Genomic DNA, 14,203 nt, shown 5'->3' with positions numbered 1-14,203 from the left:
TCTTTTAATATTTATTGAATGCCTACCAGATGCCAAGTATACTGTACTAGGTGATACAAAAATAATAATAAATAAATAACACAGACTCTGCTCTCAATCTCTTCACAGTCTACAGAGGCAGCAAAGAATCAAGTATTTGTCAACCAAAGCAATGAATTTCAAGATAAAGGCATACATTGGGCCTAATTGCTACACAAATAGGGAGCAACACACTCTGCCCAGAGATCAGAGCAACCAGAAAGTTTTCACAGAGGTTGTTGAGCCTGCACAGAATCTTGACAGATAAGTAGGAATAGCCTAGGAGGGGAAGCATTTCAAGTAGTGAGAGCAACATATACAGAAGCATGTCACAGGGGAAAGAAAGAACATGGACTCAAGGGAGCTGGAACAGAGTCCCATGGGTGAATATCAGGAAAAAAAGCTGTATCATGAAGAGGCAAAGCATGGTCATGAAGGATAAAGGGTAGCATTTGCCTTAGTTTGGAATTAAGTCTTCAGGCAATGGGAAATAACGGAAGGATTCACGTTTTAGGAACTCGTTAGAAGTATAGAGGATGGATTGGCAGGGAACAACACTGGATGCAGAAGGAATCAGATGGGAGGCTATTGTGGTAGCCTGAGGTACATATGGTGAAAGCCAAAACTAATCTAGAAGGCTGGCAGTGAGGATAAGAGGTAGAATTTACAAGTTTGGGAGGCTGGATATATATGCAAGTTGAGGAAGAATAATATTTCCCAGATGACTTACCAGTTTCTGGCTTAAGCAACTGGTTGTTTAGTAATATTTTCAACCAAGACAGGAAATAAAGAAGAAACTATGTCTCAGAGAAGGGAAGAAAAAATAATGAATTCATTTTGGACATGTTGACTCGCAGGGATCTACCAAGCTCATGCTGCCTACAGCAGCTATGCTTGTTTCCATTGGAAACTCAGCCAGAGGGACCACACTGAGGTGAGAAAGGCACAGAGAGCTTCCCATGATTCTCTGCAGGGCACTTTAAAGTACTTTTCTGGGTCCCAAACTGAAAGTAGACCTTAATAAGTAAAACTTACATTTTAGTAAACTATAACAAGCTACACAACCATTTTTTAACTCCACTAATTTACTATATCCTCATTAGAGTAGACAAAAGGTGCATGATGGGTGTTCTAGAATATGATGTGGATTAATGTTGTGCCTGAAATTCCACCATGATGATTTATTACTCTAAAGATACTGTTCTCTCCAGGAATTTTTAATTTAAAAGCACAAATACCTTTGGATTCACACACTAAGGTGTCATTACTCATTGACAAACCTACATTTTTCTTCATTAATCTAGTTGGAAAAAAGGCACTAAGAGGATGGTAACTTTGATGTGGGGGCAGAGGAGTGGGGCCATTTGAAGTGAAGAAGAGGAGGACAGGATGGAAAGAGACTAATTTTTCTTTGAGGTCAGAAATCATGAAGTGGTCCAGCCCCTGTCTGGAGAGAAGGTGGACTTGTGTTGAGGAAGGGTGCACAGGTAATGGGAAATAATCAAAGGCCAACTTCATTATTTTAGCTCTTTGGGCTCAACTTTCAAAATCTGGTACAGTGTGTGGTTTGAGAAAACCATACTGGAAAAATTTAAAACAGACTGAGTCGGGGCTGGCCCTGTGGCTGAGTGGTTGAGTTCGCGTGCTCTGCTGCAGGCGGTCCAGTGTTTCTTTGGTTCGAATCCTGGGCGTGGACATGGCACTGCTCATCAAACCATGCCGAGGCAGCGTCCCACATGCCACAACTAGAAGGACCCACAACGAAGAATATACAACTATGTACCGGGGGTCTTTGGGGAGAAAAAGGAAAAAATAAAATCTTTAAAACAGACTGAGTCATGCTTGCAGAATACTGATAAACTATTTGTTTTTATAAAATCAGATCATTTTTTGGTCATGAGAGTTTGCCAAGGAATGTGAAGCATCCCTTTTGTTGGGAGTAAAGCCAGCAACTCAGCTAAAATACCAACGTTCACTTTAGAATATTGTTATATAATGTAAAATTTTATAATAAAGATAAATCCTTATTTAATCATGTTAACATAAGTAAAAGGGCTGTAATTTGTGAGAAGACATAAGCCAGTCTCTCAGCTTGTAGAGTGGATAAAGTTTTCTGACAGATCATTTTTTCAATGAATTAATAGCATTAGTTTCCCTGCCTAATATACTGGTACCATGCGCATCAAATCTTCATCTCCTCTATTAAGTGAAACTATTCCCACTGCCCTCCTACCACATTCTTTCATTAGGCAAGTACCTTAGGTCAGAGTTTCTTTTACCAATTATAGGCCTCATCAATTCCCCAATCTCAGTTTTAAGAGGCTGTAATAGGAATTTAAGTTTCCTATAACTAACAAGCAATTCCATTAGAAAAAGAATGAGGGAGGAAAGAGTGATTACAGAATTAAAGGGGAAACGTGCTCTTCTATCAGGACTACTCTATGCCAAGTTCTCTGAGAAGCAGTGGTGAGAGAAGCATAGGGTCTACTTCTAAGGGGCTCACAGTCAAGCATAAGAAACAGTGTGATGTGCATAGATAGCTACAAGGCAGGGTAAAAATCCTTAACCACGGAAAAAGGAACTGACTGCCTAGAGAAGCAAGATGGGCTGCCAATAAGACGTGATGAGTCTATCAGTCAGTATAAATACATGTTAAAGCAGGCAGTATTTTAAATGCTAGAGATAAGATTCTTGTTGGAAGTTGGGGAGCAAATGCATCCTGCAACTGGTAAGGGCTAGAAAGAAGATAAAATCATAGAAGAGGGCAAGTGAGGTACTCATTAGCCAAGGTGGTCAGGGAAGTTCTCTTTGAGGACTTGGAGAAGGAGATGGTCATGTGATTCTCTGAGCTGAAATTACAGCAAAAACAAAATTCCTACACAGCAACAATCTGGCTTGCCATGTTTGAAGGACAGGAAGTGGGTCAATGTCACTGCAGCATGTGAACAAAGGAGAGAAAGAAAGAAGGAAAGTCAGAGGTTACTCAGGGGTTAGCTTGTGTGGGTCTTTGGATGATATGGTTAGAAATTTAAATTTAATTCTAAGTAAAAGCCACTGGAGAGCTTTAATATAGGAATGCTATGGTCTGATGTATGCCATAGAGAGTTTTCTCTGGCAACCATGTAGTGAACCAATTTTAGGAAAGCAATAGTGGAGGCCAGGAGACTGATTAGGAGGTTGTGGCTGTAGTTCAGGTAGCAAGATGGTGGCACTAATCCATAAGAGAGGTGATGGCAGCTTGGTCCAGGGCTATGGATATGGAGATGGGGAAAATGCATAAGACTCAGGATATACTTTGGTAATTAACTGATAAGATCTACTAGTGAATTTGATATGGAATATGAGAAAAAGGGAAATCAAGGCTTACTCTCAGGTTTGGCCTGAGCAGTGCTATAAATGGTACTCACTTTTACTGAGATAAGGAGGGCTTAGTGAGGAAAAAAATCAAGAGTTTTCTGGCCATGTTAAGTTTGAGATTCTAATTAGAAAGCCAACTGGTGATAAGTAGATAATCGGATATATGAGTATAAGAGAGGTAAAGGGGAGGTCCAGGCTGGGGATATAAATTTGTGAGCCATCAGGGACTAAATGGCTCTGAAACTATCTTAACAAGACCCTGATATGTGTCATTCAACTTGCATTTATGAGGCATTTGCAATGTGTAAAGCAGACTAGTCCTTGTGTCAGGATAAACAGGATGGCTGTCCTTAAGGAACTTACAACAGAGTATGTGCATGTGTACATCTCTGGGGTGGGTGTGAGACATAAAAAAATAAAATTCATAGCAGAAGGAAGGAGCTATAAAAGAGACCAAAGCAAAAGGAGTGGGAATACAATGAAAAATGTGATTAATTCCAACTGAACAATCTGTTTCTCAGAGCCATGACATTTCAGGTGACCCTTAGATAATGTGTGGATAGTAGATGGATGAAGAGGGAAAGGATTGAAGGTGCAGCATGGATGATAGCAGGGAGGGGCAAAAGTGAATACAAAACGCCATCGGGGAGTAGGAAGGGATGAACAAATGAACACACATGGCCCCTGAGAGTAAAGGAGCTAAAAGTCTATGTAAGAACTACATGTACACAAGTAATGAAAGTGGCTATCCAAAGGGGTCTGAGAAGAGTGTGTATGAAGCATGAAAGAAAATTTACACTATGAAAGCTGATGCTTTAAGGACCTATTCTAGCAGTATAATTGCTCTTAGGGTCTGAATCCAGGAAATGGATACTCTTAGATGCTAGAGGGTAAAAATTAAAGGCCTCCTCCCAAACTAGACATGAGAAAGAGATGGGCCAGAGAGATTAGGCTGTTATGCCTGCAAAGTCTCAACAAAAAACCAGTCTGTGCTGTCTCTTGCACTTTGCCACGCACCATAGCACTAATTTGACTAAAATTAATATCAGCAAAGAAATCAGAAGACTAGTGTGGTACGAGAGTAGACAAAAATCCAAAGGTCACGATCCCCTACTAAAAAATTACCTTATTTACATTTACTATTCCATGCAAACCATTGCTAAGGAATACAGAGCCTACAAATGACAGATTATCTACTTACCATGTACTTACATTTCAAGGTGGCAGAACTCTCTAATTGAATACACAGTGTTTATTATTAAAAGATCACATGAGCTACACACCCATGCATGCACATGAATGGACATCTGCACTTATCATTCACTTTATATTAGATACATTGAGATATTTCTTGATCTGAGATTTCCTGGCTAACCTATTTTTTAGTGGAAGGCCTAAAATTTGAAAACAGCCTGAGCTTTGGTGTATGCACTTGTTAAAGAGCAGACATGATAGAAGACACTGCAATTTCATTTTCGTTTCTGTATTCCTGAAGTTCTATAATTTTTAGAGCATTAATCACAAAGTAGAGATGTGTGATGAGGAAATGCATGAGAATAGAATAATGTAAGCAAGAAAATACTCTTTTGCCAGTAGCAGCAGAAGGGCCATGACCAAAACTCCTGCTGGTGCTGTTTCCCCAGAAGAGAATGAAATTGATCTGGATTTCCAGAGGGTGAGAGCCATCTGTTCTTATGGGTAACAGTAGCGGATGCCCACCCTCTGAAAGTTATTCCTATTCATTGGCGTTGGCCTAAAGCATCACTATACCAGATAGTATTTGAAACTGAGATCATAATATTCAATATAAAATCACTGTGGGGTTTTGTTTTATGTCTTCATTTTGTTTTCTTTAACTTTTTAAGAGAAAAGAAGAGTGCATGCACATAAATATTATCTCAGAGGTTTTTCTTAAACCCATTCCTCACAGTGCTCAATAATTATTTTCTTTCTTTCTATCCAGAGTGTGTAATTCTAAGATGATCAGAGAAAAACTTGCCATCTGGACGTCATAAGAAAATAACTAGTTTCTGAGGCCTGCCTGGAGCCCCCTGAACCAACGCCATCACAGTGGAGTCAAATCACATGCACTCACTGCATCCGAGAGGAAGACACCTCCGGGCTCCTTCTCGTCCAGCTGCTCTTCACTATGACACTCCTTCAGCCTCCGCTTGAAGATCAGTAAGAGGAAGCGCTCTGTCTCCCTCCAAAGGCAGATTAGTCATATTCGGACAGCTCTAATAATCATAATATTCTTCTTTCAATCTGAGTTGAAATCTAACTTTGATCAACTTGTTCTTATTCAGCCACTGGAAACTACACTGAGCATGACGTCTTTACATTCAATATCTAAAATGTTTGAAGGCAGAAATTATAAGTCCAATTACAACTACTTCATAAGCATTTATGCAACTATAAGTACTTCACAAATATTCTCTATTTTTTTAATCAACTATTCCATCTATATCCCCGTTGTCAGAGCCACTCATTGATTTTTCTCTTGTGCACTTTGTATTTTTTAAAATTAACTCTTTATTTTAAAACTGTTTTAATTGTGACAAATGTCCCATACGAATGTAAGATATTAATAATAGGGGAAATTGGGTGTGCAGGGTATATGGGAACTCTCTCCCCATCTTTGCAATTTTTATTTGCCTAAAACAGTCTGAGGAGACATGGTATTCAAAAAGATACTGCTAAGACTGATGTCAAGAGCATACTGCCTATGTTTTTCTCTAGGAGTTGTATGGTTTCAGGTCTTACCTTCAAGTCTTTAACTCATTTTGAGTTAATTTTTGTGTATGGTCTACTTTCTATTCTTTTGCATGATGGTCAACAGGCACATGAAAAAATGTTCGACATCACTCATTATTAGGGAAATACAAATCAAAATTACAATGATATATCACTTCACACCATCAGAATGGCTATTATCAAAAAGACAAGAAATAACAAATGTTGGAGAGGATGTGGAGAAAAACGAACCCTCATACACTGCTGGTGGGAATGCAAATTGGTGCAACCACTCTGGAAAACAGTATGGAGTTTTCTCAAAAAATTAAAATCAGAAATACCACATGATCCAGCTACTCCACTTCTAGGTATTTATCCAAAGAAGATGAAAACACTAATTCAAAAGATACATGCACCCTTATGTTCAACTCAGCATTATTCACAATAGCCAAGATTTGGAAGCAAATTAAGTGCCTATCAACATATGAATGGATAAAGAAGATGTGGTATAGAGATACAACGGAATACTACTCAGCCATTAAAATAGACAAAATCTTGCCATTTGGAACAACATGGATGGACCTTGAAAGTATTATGCTAAGTAAAATAAGTCAGACAGAGAAAGACAAATACCATATGATTTCACTCATGTGGAAGATAAACAAGCAAATAAGCATATAGATAAGGAGAACAGATTGGTGGTTACCAGAGGGAAAGCGGGCAAGGGGAGGGCAAAAAGGGTAAAGGGGCACACATGTATGGTGACAGATGGAAACTAGACTTTTGGTGGTAAACACAACGCAGTCTTTACAGAAGCTGAAATATAACAATATACACCTGAAATTTACACAATGTTATAAACCTGTGTGACTTCAATAAAATAATTTTAAGAAAAAAATCAGATTGTTTAAATTTTAAAGTTCTTTATACATATTTTAGATAGAAGTCCTTTATCAGATATGTGTTTTGGAAATATTTTCTACCCATCTGTGGCTTGTCTTTTCATTCTCTTAACAATGCCTTTGGCAGAGCAGAAGTTTTTAATTTTAATAAGTCCAATCATGTTTTTTCTTTTACGGATCATGCTTTTGCTGTTGTATCTAAAAAGTCACCACCAAACCCAAGGTCACCCAGGTATTCTCCTAGGTTTCCTTCCAGAAACTTTGTAGTTTTATTTTTGAAATTTAACTCTATTATCCACTTCGATTTAATTTTTGTGAAAGGTGTAAGCTCTGTGTTTAGATTCATTTTCTTGTACATGGATGTCCCATTGTTCCAGCAACCATTTGTTAAAGACTATTCTTCCTCCATTGAATTGCCATTGATTTGTGTCAGTCGATTTCTGGGTGCTATACTCTATATCATTAATCTATGGTCTATTCTTTCATCAATACTATGAACTGTTGATTACTGTTGTTTTGTAATAAATCTTGAAATCAGTTGGTGTGAGTGCATCAACTTTGTTCTTCTTCAGTATTGCATGGCTATTGTAGATGTCCTGTCTTGCCATATAAACTTTCATTAGTCAGTATCCACAAAACAGACTTCTGAGATTTTGGTTGGGATTGCGTTGAATATAGAGATCAAATAGGGAAGAGCTGGCATCTTAACAATATTGAGTCTTCCAATCCATGAACATACAATATCTCTGTATTTGTTTAGATATTCTTTGATTTATTTAATCAGAGTTTGTAGTTTTCCACATATAGATCCTGTACATATTTTGTTAGATTTATATTTAAGTATTTCACTTTTTGGTGCTCAATATTGTAATTAATACTTTTTAAAATTTCAAATGCAAATAGTTAATTTCTGGAATATAAGAAATCAACTGACTATTGTATATTAGCCCCGTGTCCTGTTAACATGCTATACTACGTTGTATGTTCTGGGATTTTTTTGTTAATTCTTTGAGATTTCTACACAGACAACCTTGTCATCTGCAAGCAAATCCTTCCTAATCTGTCTACCTTTCCTTTCCTTGTTATTGTCTTAATGCATTAACTATTCTTCCACTCTGAAGTTGAAGAGGACTGGAAAGAGTAGACATCCTTGCCTTGTTTCAGATCTCAGGAGGAAAGCGTCCAATATCTCATCATTAAATAAGATGTTAACTGTAGGGTTTTTGTAGATGTTCTTTACAAAGTTGAGGGAGTGTCCCTCTATTCATAGTTTGGTGAGAGTTTTTATCATAAGTGGGTATTGAATTTTGTCAAATGCTTTTTCTGCATCAATCAATATGATCATATAATTTTTCTTCTTTAGCCTGTTGATACGATGGCTCTTTGTCTTTTAAAAATATGATAACTTTTATCCTTCCATATAGAGTGCGATGTGAATATTACCTTTTTTATTTCTACCAATATAAGTAAAATATGTATTAATTTTCTAATTTAATTTGTGCTTGCTATCAACTAAAACCCCAGCTTATTTTCATGCATGAATTATTCTTAATTTATATCTTCAATATCTTCAACTCTCTACTTAGGCAGTTGGTTTTTTATCTCTCAATATGATGATGTTACATTTATTAATAAATTTCATTATATATTCATTTGACAAATGTTTATTGAGTGCCTTGTATGTGCCATTCTATTCTAGGTGCTAGGGATTCAACATTGAGCAAAACAGGCAATGTCTTTGCTCCCATGGAGCTTGCATTCTGGTGGAGGTGATAAAACATAAATAAATCAATAACTACATACAGCAGATCCTAATAAGTAATATACAAAAACAGGGCAAAGTCTGAAAATATATGAGGATATAGGAGGCTAAGAGGCTAGTTCACTGACAGTGGTAAAGAAGAGCCTCTCACATTTAATGTGATATTTAAAGGATGCAAAATCAGTTTATTAAAATTTTCCTTTGAATCCTGCCATTCACCATATGTTACCATTCACAGATCTGATGAAAAACAATCAACAGGGCAAAAGAACAGAGCTTTGTAGTTCTATTAACTTTGAACTGTGTCAACTCAGCTAAGCAGGAACCAGATTTCCTAGAATTCCTTTCTTTCATGATTCTGAGCTAAAATTGGCCACCAGGGAAATTTAGGTGAGGCTGGAAGGCAAAAGTCAAGCAGCAGCCATAGTTAAGCTCGGAAGGCTGGCGCTGGGCCAGGCGCTCTTGCAGTTCCTACAGATGGGTCGTGAATCTGCTGGCTGACCTCACTGGCATGCAGCAGCTGTCGGGGGCACAGCTCCTTCAGCTTCTCCAACTCCCAAGCCATGTGCATGTTGGGGCCTCAGCTTCTCCTGTCAGATATCAGATACCTGCATCACTGGAATAGGAAACTTGGAGGCTGAGGCAGGATCCAGATCATCTTCCTCAAACATTCCTTACTCTCCTCCATGTCACATCCATCTTTTCTTCCTCACTTCCTGCCATGCTGACTTCAGGCCCAGCAAAAGCAGCAGCCTTACATAAACACTTTAGCCAGTTCCCACAATTCTCTAAGGTCAAGTCCCCATAATCAACACCTTGTTTCATATCATTCCTAGGAGTTCCACCTCTATAACTGAACCCTGATTGGTACAGGGACCCACTATCAATTCCTTTCCTCAGATTATTTATGATTCAACTTAGAGGAGATAATCATTCAACCAACCATGAACTTCATTTGGCTGTGCTATTATTTGTACCACATTTCTGCACATGATCTGTAAGGATATCATTAGGATATTTGTAAATACCTATCTAAAATCGAGACTGTCATACCTATAGTTTACTCTGGGCCTCCCAGTCTTAGAAACACATTATAAGAAAAACAAATGAAGTTAATTTGGCATGATTCCTGGTGATCACCATTTCTATTTCTAAGGACTGACAAGTTACCTGTTTAATAATTCCGACCAGAATTTTGTAGGCAATTGCTGTCAGAGTCACTACTCAGTAATTTTCAAAATTCTTCTTTCTCTTTCTTTGAAAAAAATGGCACTTCTCTCATTCTCTGTGATTCTTCACAGATTATTGGCGGCGCTTCTCTAATCACAGCTATAAATTTTTTCTGTATCCCAAGGATGTAATATGTCTGACCCTGGAGACCTGTATTAATTTAAAGCAGTTTGGCATGCTCTTACTATTTCTTCTCAAGATTGTTACTAGCTGTGGGCTAAGGTCTATTACCTACTTGCTCTGGCCAAGAAAAAACAACTCATAGAGGAAGCACTGCCGCTCAGTATGTGGTATATTGTGGTGTTTCTCAAACACTAAAGTGCATAGAAATTACCCAGAATCTTGCTAAAATTCAGGGTTTTCTTCAGCAGGTGTGGATTGGGCCCAAGATTCTGCATTTTAACATGCTCCCAGAGATGGCAACACCATTAGTCCATGAACCACTGCGAGTAGTGAGGATATAGTGAGAAGCAGTGGCACATTTCCTGGGAAGCTAATCAAGTTTCAAGGCCCATCGTGTGCACTGTCTCCTTGGGTACTAGAACTTGTTAGGAGCTATAGAATATTCTAGATTAATGGGAAGAAACCAGGCTGCAATTAGGAAGCATCTCTATATGAGCATTTCTGGCAAGGGGCTTAGAGATCTCAGAAAAAAGAGACCTGAATCTCCAAGCTTTGAGTAATTTGTTCTGATTTCTTCTCCCATTCTAAGTACTCAATTTGTACCTAACCTTGTAAATTATCATTTTTATTCTCTTACTCAAAGAGGGTCCCACAAAATGTATAAATTTCAGACCCCAGAAGACTTAGATCTATCCTAATGAAGAGTATGAATTTCAAAGCCCTACAAACCTGGGATTAAACATCTGATCTGCCAGTGACTACAGAGCTAGAGCAGATAGATTCTGGGCGGGGTTTGAGGACAATCATGAATAATGACTGGAACTCAGTTCAAGGTTGCTTTTAATCTGACTTATTTTTGAAGTAGCAAAAAGGAATGCAAAAAAAAGATACGAGATGCAAGTACAGATGAAGAGTGAGTATCCACATTGCTTTCTTTATATCTTCACGGATATACGTCCAAAGTTTGGTGCTCTCAGCAATCCATGAGAAGGGAGAGAACTGCCTGGGCAGAGCCTCCTACAACTGTGGACTTTTGAACGTGGTGAACAGACCCAAAGGTGATTCATAGTACTCCTCACCTCCTGGTGTTAAGGTCTTTGTGTAAACTCCTCTCCTGTGACTTGTTTCTAATCAAGAGCATATTGCAAAAGTGATAGGATGTCACTCACATGATTACATTACAGCAGACTGGAGAGAGATCGAGAGAGAGAGAGAGAGAGTCAGTCTCTCCCACTGGCTTTGAAGAAGTAGTCATGTGTGACTGCCTGTGGAGAGAGCCACAAGTAAGGAAACTGCAGGTGGCCTCTAGAAGGTCTAGTCTAGTCTAGTCTAGTCTTTAGGGCCTCAGTCCTACAATCCCAAGGCACTGAATTCTGCCAACAACCACATAAGCTTAGAAAAGGACCCTGAGCTCCAGAAAGGATCACAGCCCAGCCAACACCTTAATTACATCCCAGTGACACTCTGAGCAGAGGATCCAGCTGAGCCACGCCCAGACCCTGCCCCACAAAATCTGTGGGACAATAAATATGTGCTGATTTAAGCCACTAAGTCGGTGGTAATTTGTTACACAGCAATAAAGAACTAATATAAAGCATCAAGACACATTGGCACCCAGAAACCCCTTATACTAGTGTATGAGGCGATGATCCTTCTTATGAGGCAGGTATATCCTCTAGCCTAATATCCTGATTCCAGGACACAAAGTTCTTGCTGTTCAAGCCCTGGGGTCACCTCTCCTTCTCTTAGTCTTCTTTACAAGGCTTAGGAATTTTCAATTTATATCTCTAGGGACCTGCATGGAAGAACTTGACAGAGCCTGCCAGAAAGACTTGCTATGTAATTTGTAAGACCCAGTGCAAAATGAAAATGTGGGGTCTCTTGTTCAAAATTGACACTGGTGACAGGTAAAGCCAAAGGTGATGATTTCTTTCGAGACTTGCTACTCGTTTCCAGATCCATCCTCCTGATTTACTTTTAAAAATTGGCATAGATACATAAAGATTTATAGTGCAGATTCAAAAACATCTCAAGGTTTACTAATACGGATCTCTGTCATCTAATTACCTTACTCCTGAAAGCCAACAGTTAGAGAGCTTTCTCCCACTCAGTACTCCCAAGCAACGTGGCACTCTCCCATTAATATCAGTGACACCACAGTGGAGATTCCCTCTGCTGGGTAAGTGTGGGCAGTTGGAAGGAGGAGCTATAAGAATTCAAGCAGTTGGGTAGATTGAAAAAGACTCTCGTGATTCTGACAAAACAAACATACAACTCACCACCCCTACTTTGCTGGGAATCATTATTTTAGAAAGATTTCCATACAGTATGCCTTTCAGGGATGTACAGGGTTATGTTTTTTTTCTACACCATTTTCTTTTCTGAGTCTACAGCTTTTTACAAATTGCTACTCGCTAACCTCTCCATCATGTAAAGCTTTGTGTAGGCAACATACAATTTTAAAAATTGGACGAGATCGGTTCATATGTACAAAAAGATGAGTGGGGTCTACATTCAGAGCATTTATACTTGCCCACCCCGATAAGCCTAAGAACCAATGTGGCTTCAGGAGAGTTAACTGAATTACTGACTTATTTTCTTTTATGCAAACAAGAAATGCAGTTTTCCATATGTATAAGTAGAGTTAATACACCCCTGATTTTTAGGTGACCCACTGCCATAGCCCATTCCAACTCAGTCACTAACAGAATCAGAGCCAAACGTCCCTGGCATCTTAAGAGGAAATTCAGAATATTCTTTTCTGAGACGATTTTATAAGTGCCAGTTATAAGCATTGAAATTATTAAAATTATAACTTAGATTCATTATAATGAGTTGAATGGTGTTCTGTGGGCTTACCTAGGACACTAAACATTGGTAACAATGCTTTAATTATATAAGGTCTCAAGTAAGTCATTTATAAACAAACTTTTGGAATATAAATGTCACATAATCTTAGGTCTACATGAATCAATAACATTTAAAACCATCAAAAGTACAGACCAAAAAGGATTACGAAAAAAGACAAATATCTTTTAGTAATGTATGTTTACTACCCTACCAGAAAATTTTTTTCTATGCTTTCTACAAATCTATGACTCCAAGCTATTATTATTATTAATTATTTGGTACACTGAGGTCAATATTGGTGCAGCATCCCTCCTCTCTTTTCTTATATCCCATGTTCATAGAATATAAGGTAGTGGTTGAAACCATAAGAGTTTGGTCCAAGAGATCAGGAGGCTGTATCTGACTTTTAAAGAACAGAAAAGTAGACTTTGACTATAATGAGATAAAAATGAACAAATGGAGGAAAAGAACAAAAGAAGGAAAGCAGGAAGGATGAAGAGAAAGCTAGAAGATCATTAAAACAGTGTGGTGACTTCATGATGGAAGAGAGCACAAAACAGAGCAAAACAGAAGAGACTAGACATGAGGGAGTGGACCAGAAACTAACCCTGCGGCAGGCCTGAGAAGAGGTGTCCACAACTTGCAGTGCTCTTTAGAGAATAAGCTCATATTTACTAAATAAATATCATTACTCTTATAGTCACAGTAAAGAAAGAAAGAATAGGGCAACTTCTGGCACCTCAATGAGAGCTTAAATGAGCTCAGGTTCAATTTAGAGAGAATTACATCTTTTCTTTAAAGTGCACATTATTTTCACAGTTTATTAATGTCAGTTCCATAAAGCTAAGTATCTGCATCTTCACATATGATAAAATCAAGTAGGATTTCTCATCTTTGACTTTCAACAAAATTTCAGAAGAGCAGTAATGAGAGTTTTAAATAAGGCTGAATATCAGAGGGAACTGAGAAAAGGGGGAGAATTCAAGTGAATGTGCAGGGGTAGAATGAATAGGATTTATTCAAAATACAAAATAATGAGGGAAGTAGCACAGAAAAGCAAAGTTATGTCTGACTTGACACTTGCTGAGAACACATACATTTAGCACTAAGGAATTAAGGCATTAATAAACTCAAAAAAAACAATTTTCAATTTAAACCAAAATTCAATTCTGTCTAGACTGAATCTGATCCTAACGGACTTCTCATAAAGGTGTCAGAAGCTATGCGA

General features: G+C 38.2%; 1 protein-coding gene across 18 annotated transcripts in view; it reads right to left on the bottom strand.

The window, feature by feature from the left end:
- The window catches only part of INPP4B (inositol polyphosphate-4-phosphatase type II B), a 747,831-nt gene that overhangs the window by 658,331 nt on the left and 75,297 nt on the right, over nucleotides 1–14,203 (bottom strand). The gene's annotated exons all lie outside the window — the stretch shown is intronic.

The sequence above is a fragment of the Equus caballus genome, chromosome 2 (assembly GCF_041296265.1).
Source record: "Equus caballus isolate H_3958 breed thoroughbred chromosome 2, TB-T2T, whole genome shotgun sequence".
Lineage (NCBI taxonomy): Eukaryota > Metazoa > Chordata > Mammalia > Perissodactyla > Equidae > Equus > Equus caballus.
This window is presented reverse-complemented; position numbering and strand designations above follow the sequence as displayed.